This window comes from Protopterus annectens, chromosome 4.part0, assembly GCF_019279795.1.
Source record: "Protopterus annectens isolate FY-2018-M chromosome 4.part0, PAN1.0, whole genome shotgun sequence".
Lineage (NCBI taxonomy): Eukaryota > Metazoa > Chordata > Ceratodontiformes > Protopteridae > Protopterus > Protopterus annectens.
Genome location: NC_056733.1, coordinates 606,399,130 through 606,411,758, shown reverse-complemented (window position 1 = coordinate 606,411,758; position 12,629 = coordinate 606,399,130). Strand labels below are relative to the sequence as shown.

The window sequence follows — 12,629 nt, the reverse complement described above, 5'->3', positions numbered from 1 at the left end:
TCCCTTCCTGTGTGCTTGTGTAAGGGATTAATTTGTGTGTTTGTTGGGACTGTTTGTGTTCTATCCTTCTAGGATGTCTAAAGAAGGCAAGGTCTCAGGCTTCAAGAAGTGTGACCAGTGCTGTCAGAAAATGTCTCTGACAGACGGTCACACTTCTTGTGTTTATTGCCTGGGGCCTTTGCACCTGCAGGACTCCTATGCGTTGTGTCATGCTTTTAGCCAGAGTCCTGCAGGAAAGGAGGAACAAACTAATCCTCCGAGGTTTACTTAAACCTGAAGGTTCTCCTCCTAAATCAGGGTCAGGAAAACCTCTTAAGCCACCGAAGGTTCAGGCTACAGTGTCCAAGCCTCCTCCGGTGGCTCCGGCTCCGTCGGAGCCGATATCGGCTCCGGCTGGAGTCGATACTTCTTCTACTCGAGTAGTGGGCTCGGTGCCGGCCGGCTCCGATACCCTGACTACTGTGGCCTTGTCGGCTCCGGCTGGAGCCAACACTTTATCCAGCATCGGAGCCGAGAAATCCTCGGCTCCATCTGGAGTTCTAGGGACTTCGGCTCTGATGGCTTCGACCCGTAAGAGATCTCGGTCCCCCTCTATTATGAGTATCCATTCGGCTCCGGGATCTCCTCTTTTGTCGGAGCGGAGCCATCGGAGCCGATCTTCGAGGTCTTCCAGGCTGTCTGACCATGACTTGGAGAGGGTGGTAAGCAGGCTGTTGAAGTCTCAGGCACTGGCCCAAATGCTCCATAGCCCGTCTCAACAGACTTCGGCTATAGCCCCAATTCTTGAACTTCCTCCTCCGACTCCACACCAGAGTTCGGAGCTGGAGCTTCTTGGGACAGCGACTGTTTCGATGCCGGAGCCGATACATCCTTCGGCTCCATCGTCCTCGGCTCCGATCTCCTCCTTGAGACCTTCCTTGGAGGGATCCGGTCGTCGGGTTTCCACTGTCGGCTCCGAGGGGCTAGTGGCATCGGACCCTTGTCCAACCCCGCTCTCCCTCTCGGGCTTCGCTTTGGTAAGCTCGGCGCCGACATCGGCCTCGGAGCCTTCTCTCTCCTTGGAGCCGACCATTCCTGTTTCTTCGGAGTGGGGGTGTTCCGGTCTCCTGGGGAGAGGAGCCTTTGAGGTGATGAGGAGTGTCCTGGCCTCTGAGCCTGGTCAACGGTCTATCCCTCTAGCTCCTCCCTCATCAGTGCCTGCAGATGCCTCTTGCCAGCCTCTTGCTCTCAGGCCCAGGGATCCATCGCCCCAGGTTTCCCCACTGGGAATTTCCTCCTCTTCCGAGGTTTCTCCTGACCCTGCAGGGGAACCCCCTCGGAAGAGGACGTAAGAGGAAACACACAGACTCCCGAGTCTACTACATCTGATCCCGGCTTAGATGAGTCGGAGGGTTCCCCACGGTCCCCTCTGAGGATGTCTCCTTTTCAGACATCCTTGAGCTCCGCAAACAGAGGGGGAATTGGCCCTCCATTGACCCCTCCGAGGATGAGTCGGTATACCTGGAGGCTTTTGGATCCCGACCCTCCACCTCCTGGGTGTCTCCGCCTTCGACCCACTCATGCAGGTAGTGGCTCGAAGGCGTGGGCGGCTCCAGATTCTGTGGAACCTGTCCCCAGGAGACCATCCAAGTTCATTACAGCCCCGTCGGATAAACAGTTCCTTTCCAAAGGTGTCTCTGTGGATGCTATGGTGGTGGCGGCGGTCACTAAGAAGGAACTGGCGGATCCTTCAGTACCTGTCCATCCTCCTAATAAGGATTCTAGGACCATGGACAGGTATGGAAAGCGGATGTTTTCTTCAGCGACCTTTGCTATGCGTTCGCTGAATTACCTTTGTCACTTCACCAGGCTTCATCGAGATATTCTCAAAGAACTGGGTGAAGTAGTCCAGGATCCTTCTGCTGCTGGGGCTCAGGAAAAGATTGCCTCACAGCTTGCTATCCTGAATTCCATATCTAACTCCTCTATGCGGCTCATATCTTATGCAGCCGATGGAGCGAGCAGGGCCGCAGGCACAGGAGTTGCTCTTAGACGCCAAGCCTGGATGTGGCTGTGTAATTTTGCGGACCCCTTTAAGGCGTCCTTCACTAATACCCCCTTTGACGGTTCGGCTTTATTCGGGCCTCAAATGAAGGATACCTTGACCAGGTGTGAGCAGGACGGTAAGACTCTTTCTGCCGTTGGAGTCCAGTTTTCCACTCCTTCTAGACCATATCCCAAGGGTCAGAAAGGGGGGAAGATGTGGTTCCGTAAAGCCCAAGGAGCTACACCGGACACACGTGGTCAGTTTACCCCCAGAGGCAGAGGGGGTAACAATAATAGACGCCGCCCTAGAGGCAGGGGGGGGTCCTCAGAACCAGGGCAACAGGGAGTCTCTTCCTGAGAAGCCTTTTCAGCATCCCTGAGGTGTTGCCCGACTGTCCACCCTTGGAGGCAGTCGACGGAAGGATTTCACTGTACCCAGTAGCCTGGCAATCCCTATCCCAAGAGAAGTGGGTACAGTCGATTATATCCGAGGGTTACAAGATCCCCTTCGTAAGGTTTCCCGTACCTCTACAATCCCTTCCAGACATCTCACCTGGTCAAAGGGATTTGGCAAAACAGGAGGTTTCAAAACTCCTAGAAAAAAGGGCCGTCCAGACAGTGCCGGCAGACCAAGTAGGATCCGGCATCTACTCAAGATTCTTTTTGGTCCCCAAAAGGACGGGAGAGTGGAGACCAATATTAGACCTCAGCAATCTGAACAGATTTGTCAAAAAGGCAAGATTCCGGATGGTCACGCTACAGTCCATTCTGCCCTTTCTGGGCAAGGACAACTGGATGTGCTCTATAGACCTTCAGGATGCGTACTATCACATAAAGATTCACAGGCGCTCCAGGAGGTTTCTCCGCTTTCGGCTAGGGATCAGTCATTACCAATTCAGAGCCCTGCCCTTTGGCCTCACTTCAGCCCCCAGAGTGTTTACCAAATGCATGGCAGTGGTCTCAGCTCACCTGAGACGTCGAGGATTCCAGGTGTTTCCTTATTTGGACGACTGGCTCCTCTCCGCCACCACCAAGTGTCAGCTTCTTCAGTCCAGAGACTACACCCTACAGCTTTGCAAGAATCTGGGAATTTCAGTAAATTTCGTAAAATCTTCTCTGCTGCCTTCCCAATCTATCACCTTTATAGGCGCAGAGTTAAATACCGTCAAAATGTTAGCCAGACTAACAGATCAAAGAATTCTGGACATCCAAAAATTTGTTCGGCTTCTGTTACAAAGCAAAAGATCAAAGCCAGGTTTGTCCTGAAAGTTCTAGGTCTAATGGCTGCGGCCATTGTTCTTCTACCACTGGCTCGCTTTCACATGCGTCTCCTGCAGTGGATGCTTTTCACACAGTGGTCGTATCACGATCTTCCGATGAGACACGAGATCTTAGTGACACAGTCTTGCAGGGCTCATCTGGGCTGGTGGATATCCTCCCTCTTCTTCATCAGGGCCGACCCTTTGTTCCCCCTCCTCCAGTTGCCACAGTCACCACGGATGCCTCCCTGATCGGGTGGGGGCATTATCAGGGCAGGATGGTCCACGGACGTGGCAACCCATAGAATACCATCTGCACATAAATGTCCTGGAGATGAGAGCAGTGCTTTTAACGTTGCAAGCCCTCGGCGACTTTCTTCCCACGGGACTATTGCAGTACAGACGGACAACATGTCCGTGGTCTGGTACATCAACAAACAGGGCGGAACCAGGTCCTATCCCTTATGTCGAGAAGCTCTCAGACTTTGGCAATGGGCGATCTCTTCTCAGCGGTTTCTGATAGCAACGCACATCCCCGGCAGGTCCAACCTATTGGCGGACAGGCTAAGCAGATCTATTCTGATGCCTCACGAGTGGTCTCTCAATCAATCTGTAGTGGATCAGATTTTTTCTGAAGTGGGGCACTCCTTGTTGTGATCTTTTCGCTACCCCTCAAAACAACAAGTGCCCAGACTATTTCACTCTATTTCCCTTCCAGGCCAACCCCTGAGAGACTCTCTAACCCAGGATTGGCTAGAGGGACTTCTTTATGCTTTTCCTCCTTTTCCATTGATTCCACAAGTCATTCAGAAAGCCACCGTTTTGAGAGCCAAATTGATCCTCATTGCTCCCTTTTGGCCTCGACAGATTTGGTTTCCGTCTCTGCATCGTCACCTTCTGGTGCAGCCCTGGCATCTGGACCCAGTTCGGATCTTTTGATCCACCAGTCGGGTCAGCAGCACCGGGCCGTTCATTCTCTCAACCTCACTGCTTGGTTGCTCCACTTCCTTCCCTAGCCAGGCTACCAATGATTTCTGACTCAGTCAGAGACATTTTAGTGTCTTCTTTGAAGTCGTCCACTAGAACTATATATGCTAGCAAGTGGCGACGGTTTTCGATTTGGGCAAACTCCAGAAATATTGATCCTTTTACTGCTCCCGTACATTCTGTTTTAGATTTCCTAGCGGAGGTTTTTCATTCGGGATCCTCGTCATCTACAGTCAAAGTACAACTGGCTGCCATTTCCAAGTATCATGTTGGCTTGCATGACAATAACATCATGTCTCATAGATTATGCAAGGCCTTTTGAGAGGAGTTTTCTCCTAAAACCACCTATAAAGCATCCTCCTCCGCAATGGGATCTAAACTTAATGTTAGCATCCTTGATACTACCTCCTTTCGAACCGTCTGCTTCATGTTCTTTGAAGTTATTGACGTGGAAAACTATATTTTTACTGGCTGTCACTTCTGCTAGAAGGGTTTCCGAGATTCAAGCTCTCTGTATTCGTTCACCTTATTTGGTTTTTCATAAGGACAGGGTATCGTTAAGAACTAACCCTTCCTTTCTCCCCAAGGTTGTATCTCAAACCAATATTAACCAATCTATAGAATTACCAGTCTTTTTCCCTAACTATTCTGACAGAGCTGAACAGAAATTGCATTTTTTTGGATGTCCATCGTCAGCTCAGGTACTACTTGCATAGGACTAAACAAATTAGAAAATCGGACCAATTGTTTGTCTCTTATGCAGAAAACAGGTTAGGTCTTCCAGTTTCTAAAGTGACCTTATCCAGATGGTTGACTTCCACCATTTCCTATGTGTACTCTCTCAGAGGCAAACAACTACCTTCTAAGCCAAAAGCACACTCGACCAGGAGTCTATCCACTTCTGCAGCTTTTCAGGATAGACTTCCCATTGATACCATTTGTGCAGCAGCTACTTGGGCCACGCCTCATACCTTTGTTTCTCATTACAAGTTGGATTTGGCCTCCAGAGATAGGGCCAGTTTTGGTTCCACAGTTCTCAAGAGTCTGTTCCATTGAGCCACCCGGGATACAGGTGCTAGGGATGCGGTCCCATCCAGCAAGAATGAAGGCGAGATTGACAACTTAACATTTAGAAGTTATGTACCTACCATAACGTTCCATGTTAGTTGTCTCCTCTCGCCTTCTTTCTTGCGTCCCTCCCTCCTTCCCCCTGGCCTGGACAGATCTTGAAGAGTTCCTATTAGGTTGTTTTCCTCCTGAGCCTTCTTATGAGGACCTCTATTAGGAACTTGTGTTCCTAATTGTTAGGATAGTCTTTAGCAGGGTAGGTTAGCTACCAAACGAGATCTGAGGTAGTTCCGCCTTGCATCATGGGATATAGGGTTGCCTCGAGCTGGTAAAAGGAGTTCTCAAGCTAAAGCAAGTGCATGGAGCCGGGTCGGCTCCGAACCCATCCAGCAAGAAAGAAGGCGAGAGAAGACAACTAACATGGAACGTTATGGTAGGTACATAACTTCTAATTATGGATCAGTGTGGTTTTGTGAAGGGTAGGCAAACATTTGACAACACTGATACAACAATGCTGATCCAGAGGGAAGCAGAATGTTTTTGGTGGGTCTTTATACAGAACAAGCATTCAATAGAGTAAACTGGGATTTTTATGAGCAAGGCACTGGAAGCATTTCCATTCCCTGATACAGTAATAAGGTTAATTAGGAGGATATATGAAGGATTGGAGGCAAGTATTAAAGTGGGAGGGTTCCTCTCTCATAAGTTGCTTTTGAACAGTGAAACCATGTAGGTATGTCCTCTTTCCTTTTATTTTCTTTATATTTAGGAGTATGGATTAAAATTGATTCTGTTATGGCAGCTAAAGATATCTGGGGAGAGACTAAATGAAAGACAATACAAAAACTGAAAACTGGAAGATCCCCTTAATGAAAATGAGTAGTAAAATACAAGCAGTGAAAATGCTTTTAGTCCCTTTAATTGTGTGTGTGTGTGTGTGTGTGTGTGTGTGTGTGTGTGTGTGTGTGTATATATATATATATATATATATATATATATATATATATATATATATATATATAGATATGGGTCAGGCATAGTTTTATCAACCAGAGGAGAAGTTGTGGACAATATAAAGAGTTGAAGGAATTTATCTTGTAGGGGAAGAGGACAAGCGTTAAGTTCGATAAGTTGATCCTTCCAATAGAACAAGGTTGTTTCGGATTACCTGATTTGAAGGGATATTTTAAAGTTATACAGTTAAAGCTTATATACATAACACAAGCAGAAGGTTATAATAAAAAATGGAAATGAACGATGATGAAGCAGGAGTGGAAGTTTAAGAGAGAGTGGGATTTTTGATGTAGATCCTTAAGGATTATAATAACAGCCCCACATGATATTATATTCATAAAGTAGCAGAAAGTATTCTAAGAAATGAGCCATCACAAATGGAGAAAGGAGATTTTGCCAGTAGGGCTGAGTGTAAGTTGGGGTACAGAAAATTGGCAAGAGGATGCTGGAATTTACTGTAGAAAACTGTCAAAGGAACCAAGGTATTGGGTGCAAATAAGTAGAGAAAGAGAAAGGTAATAGAGTGGGATGAGGCCAATAAGACATTCAGACTGCAGGCTAGAGACTGCCTTCCTTACCAGGGATTGATATCAGAGTACAGACAAGGAGAAATTAATAGGGGAATCTTAATTGAAAGACTTTCTCTGGTGGGGCCTTAGTTGAATCTCAAACAGAACTTGTTGTTTAGAAAGGTATAATTAGTAGGCCATATAAAATATAGCATGATAGCTATAGAAATCAATCATAGTAAGTTAGAAAAGACTGGGAAGAAAAACTGGAAAAGCAATTTACAGGACAACGGGAGGAGATATGTATGGCTCCCAAGTATGCGACAAAAGTCCAGAAAGCTTAGGATCTTTGGAAGTGTTTGCATAGATTTTTTTATGCCCTAAGTAGACCTCAAAGAATTTTTCCCCAGGTAGATGGCAAATGTTGGGGATGTGATAGTGAAGAAAGAGGTAACAGGGAAGATAGGTGCTGACAGCATAATGAGTTGACAGATTTCAAGAATTCCATACAGAGTACTCTGTCAGAAATATTGGGTGAGCAAATGACTGCAACTAAGGATATGATTTTTTTGGGGGGACACCGGATCTGAATTGTCTAAATATAACAAGACCTTATTAAGTTTAATTGTCTTGGTTGCAAAAAAATGTTATTACTAGAACATGGAAATCACAGTCTAAACCAAATATGTTTGAAGTAGTGAATATTCCATCCACCTACTATTTCTGCCTAATTCATTCCCTGGTGAAAAACAAAAATATAGTGTTTATCTCAGTTTTTAAGGCAATGTACTTACATTGAATTAAATATAATTTATTTTTTCCACACAATGTCTTTACCTTCACCTCTATGTTAAATAGAAGGTGGTGCAGTATTTGTAAAAAAAAGTTTGCTGTGATGTGATGATTGTTGTCTATATTTTTTATATAGTTTAAAGTCTTTCTTTCTAAAATTGTATAACTACCTGTCTTCTGTAATCTGGTGGTGTTATTTTACTCATTGTGAAGCTTTTAACCCCAGGCCTCCATTGAAAATGGGTTTCTGACCCAGTGAACTTTCCCAGTCAACAAATGTTAATAAATAAATAATAAATAAATTATAAAATAGATAAAGAACTGGAAGAGGGATTTTTAGAAATAGGAAGTAGCAAATTACATGGAAATAAATGGAAATTGTGGGAACAATACAGAATAATGTTCAGGACAAGGGAGAGTGATATTTAAAGGAAGGCAAAAATTCATCAATTTATGTAATGCTAGGCTGATGTTAATTATAAAGAAAGAAAACATGTTATGTGTAATGTATATAAATGGAAAAAATGTTAATTTGGTTTGTTTTCTCTTCTGTTAACATAGGTTTGCTTTTTTCTTAAGTGATGACCCTTAAGTGGAGGAACATATGAAACTGAGATTGGCTGACAAATAGAGTTCTGGGAAAAGCAAAAAAAATGTTTATGAATGAGATAGAGGTTGGTGGAAGAGGTTAGCATGGGGTTGGTGCAGGATTTAGGGAGAGGATAGAGGAAGATTTCAAAAGGCTGAATAGGAATGATCTATAAATTATTGGGAGTGAAAGTGGTTGAAGAGACTATAAGCCTGTTAAGTGACCAGTGGAGGAGGGAGAATGACCTTTTGTTTGAGATAATGTGTGGGAAGTGGTAAGAGTGATGAGTCTTAGACAAATAAGAGTCATTCACTGGAAGCTGTTGTACTGGTGATACATGCTGCCATCATGACTGAAGAAAGAAAGGTCAGTTGTTAGAGATGTGATGAGAGAGAGGTGGCTCAGTTACATATTTGGGAGATGCCCAGTGGTAGTAGGACTTTTTTGAACTATTTGTCCCTCTTTCCTGTTGATCATCAGCCCCATCACTAAGGCAAAGGATCACCCATGAGGGTCCATCCTAGATACCTTCATCCAGGATTGTTCAAAGCTTCACTTCTTATGCCCTAGCACCTTTTCTATGCATGTTCAGGTAGCCAATTTGGAAGGAGGACATGCAGCTGGTTGACTGCAATGGTGGTCTCTTGCTTCCACAAAGGATATTGCCAAGAAGCAGTCATATTACCTTCCCACAAACATGGGAAGATGTTTCCCTGATGATCTCTGGAGAAATTGCATTTCACCCTGTATTCATTGAGCTCCCACAACCCTACTCTCACTCCAGCAGAGGCAAGCAGGTCATGTCCCTTCACTCCTCTTCCTCCCTGCCTGACTTTTACAGTGATGGGGCCACTATTCAAACCCTGGTTGTTTGGGTCACAGAACAGGATCCATTCCTCTGCACTACAGGGCCAGGCAGTAGTAGGACTTTGAAGAAAAGTGTTGGACATATGGGGTGGGGTTTATGGTGGGAGGAAATATGGAAACTTTGAATTTTTGAGGTGGAAGTGGAGGAGAAGACTTGGAGTCTAATACAGAAGATGGAGTTGCAAGTGGTTGCTGGAGGAATAAGAATGCTAGATAGTAGGAGCATAAAAATGAAGTGAAGGAATTTAGAGAAAAGATTTGCAGTGACAGTGTATGTAAGGTTTGGTGTAGGAGCAAGAGTACCAGTAAAATAAGAAGGGTGAGGACAGGTGTGGATTAAAAAAAGAGTGAGTAGTTAAGAAGGACGAGTGGCTGTTGTAGAATAATGAATGGTACTCCTCCTTGGGCTGCAGTGCTTGTGAGGATGTTGGAAAACCTTTAAGTCTGTTGGCTGTTTGAGCAGATGGGGGTCAAGTAGGTAGAAAAGGCCAAACATTTCTTTTGCCTCTCTTGTCTTCCACAGCAGAGTGAAAAGCCCCAACTGTGGCTCAGAAAACCTGTGTTTGATTATTGGGCACTGATATGATGATGGAGAGAGCAGAGTAGAAGGATGAAAGTGAGTGGCATAAGGCTTGCCCTTCCTTGTTGGGAGAGTATAATTTGTCTTATTGCTTGGATGGCACCTAGTGTGAACTCTGGATGGTGCAGTCCAGAAAGTCTGGGTCAGAGGGACATGTTGCCATGGTGCAGCCATATAGTTGAGTGGGCAATCATGCAGGAAAGCTTGCTAAATACCAACAGCATTCCCTTGAAAGCTGCTGAGAGGACATTAGGAGCTCCTGACGGTGGAGAAGAAACCCTTATGTCTGCCTAGACGATTGCCCTGTGATTTGTCTTTCCTCTTGGGTGGGAGGAACAAATGGGCCGGTGATGGCTGACACTCCCAGGAATGAATGGGATAGGTAGACTGCAGGAGGGCTGTTAGCAGGCAGGCAACTGGGTTAAAAAATATTTTGTCTTAATTCTCTGTTTTCAAATTGGTTTGGGGGTAGGAGAAAAGGAGAGTGAATATGGCTAGGTTGTGAAGGGAGAATGCCTACCTTGACCTGGCCAAGAGGTAAGGTGTATACCCTTATGCCACTCGGTGGATAGCCAGCTGGCTCACGGACAGGACCCAGGAAGTTAGAATTTACTTTTCTGAAGTCAAGACCAAGGTCAAGGGCCTCTGGCTGAACAAATTTGCAGATGATTGAAATTAGGAGCAGTCACAGAATCCCCCACCAACACTAATGTTCTTCAGGAAAGGCTAACATAGACAAATAACTCATGTTGGAACCATGGACTAAAACTAAATGCCAAGAAGTTCATAATAGTATCCATTGGGAAGTTATCCACTCCTGGTAATGATCATATTGACAGCACATCCTTAAGACTCGACCCAGTAGTTAGGGACATGGGGTCACAAATAGACAGTATTCTAGCCTTTGACCATCATGTGTCTAAAGTAGTGAGGAGATCATTCTATGTTGTGCAACTTATAAACAAATGTATGGCAGCTAGGTCCAAGAAGGTCGTTGTTCCACTATATTCAACATTCATCAGACCTGTCACTAAATGCAATACCCCCTTTGATATGTACCTAACCAGGCACATCCAACATCTGGAATGTCCACTAGGTTTCCTCACCAAAAGAACATATGGCATAATTAACATGTCCTGTGCAGACTACCTCAGGCTTTTGAGGGGAGATCTATGCATGCCATACAAGGCATTGTCATACCCCACCCTGATGGGCCTCCTCCATATCTGCAAAACAAACAGCACCAGAATTACGTATTCTAAAGATTTAAAACCTTGTTGGTGATATAAGTAGACCCTGCTGAAGAAACAATTATGTATTTCAGAGACGACTACTTCCCTGGAACAGGCTCTCCATCCATGTAAAGCAGAGTTCCTCTCTAACATAATACCAAGTGCAACATGTACAATTGGATAGGAAACAGGAAATTCAGCCCTGGTTTGGCATCTGTGTCTCCAAAGAACACAAGCAGCCTGTAAATGGTTCATCTAGGCCCTTGCTTATAAATGTTTCATCTACCAAGCTCATATTTATGCTTATGAAGGGTACCAGAACTTGTCAGAGATTTGGGATGCATGGCCAGGCCTTAACAGGCCCTAGTGGTTGTTAACTTAGTACACATCTATGAACTTATGAAGATTTGTACATTTCTCTATGGTCTCTCTAGAAATTGGGTGTGTATTTTGTGAAGAGTGGTTTTAATATGTTTGATGTTAGCAGGTATGTGTAATATGTAGTTTTGTGAGCTGGTGATAGTTAATAAAAATAATAATGGAAAAAAATACTCACCAGCCCTAACTTAAAATCATCTTACACTTTCCCATATATCCATTGCATAGTTATTTAAAAACTGTATACAACTCCTAAAATTGTTATGTATGAGAGCATAAGTGGGAAATATCCATTGCTTATCACATGTTATAAAACCACTCCAGTATACCCAAAGGCATAAAATGGCACAATCATATAAGAGGATAAGTAGAGTCTGCTGAGAGTCTACCAGCCCTATATGTTCTACCATGTAACCTTAGCCAGTTGAGACCAAGCTTTATACTTTCTTGAGTAATAAATATATTCAGGCTAAACTAATAAACCATTTGTTATATTCACAAAGCTCAACTGCCAACAGTAAGTTGAAAAACATATTTCCTTTATAGACACTCTAGTTAAATATGACCACCATCCACACCAGGGTATATAGAACTCAAATTACAATCTCCCTGTGTATTGATAGTAACTTCCTATTGGAAAGATATCACCTTTTCAAAGAATGTGATAATTCTCAGTGATGGATTCCAGGGGAATATCAACACTGACAAGGCTATAGGTAATATTACTTTAAACCCCTTAACTGCTACAAACATGCACTTTACATCATGTGTAGCACCCTCTACATGAAATAAATAAATTGCTACAAGCAGTGCCACTCTTCTACACTCTGCACTTTGACCCTGTAAGTAGAAAAATAGTCTTCATAGAAGCTGCAGTGAAGCAAATTTTGTGTTCTGCTTCTTGGAGGTGGGTTTCTTGAAAGGCCACTATTGAAGGTCTCTGCTTGTTAATGTATGTAATTATCTTTTTACTTTTAACAAGATTATTCAACACATTCACATTCCAGAAATGTAACAGCAAACCATTTCATGCAAATTAAACTATCTTCCGTCAGCTCTGGGTTTTCAACCCCCCAAATGCTAAGCTTCCCAGTTATCTATTATTTTCTTACTAGTCCTTGAACTCCCTTGCAGTGATTCTATTACTGAGCACACACTTAATAGGCTGCATTATACCTTCTTTCATTATTTTCCAAAATAAAATACATTTCAGAAAAATCCTGGAAAAGAACAAAGAACTAGCTATTTTCCGCACTACTTTTCACTGTCTTATCTACTTACCGCTTTTTAAAAAATGACTAACAGTTCTACAGTATGTTCACTCATTAA

The 12,629-nt window shown here is 44.1% G+C and overlaps 1 protein-coding gene across 1 annotated transcript in view; it reads left to right on the top strand.

The window, feature by feature from the left end:
- Positions 1-12,629, top strand: part of DNAH10 (dynein axonemal heavy chain 10) — a 5,879,077-nt gene that overhangs the window by 3,188,348 nt on the left and 2,678,100 nt on the right. The gene's annotated exons all lie outside the window — the stretch shown is intronic.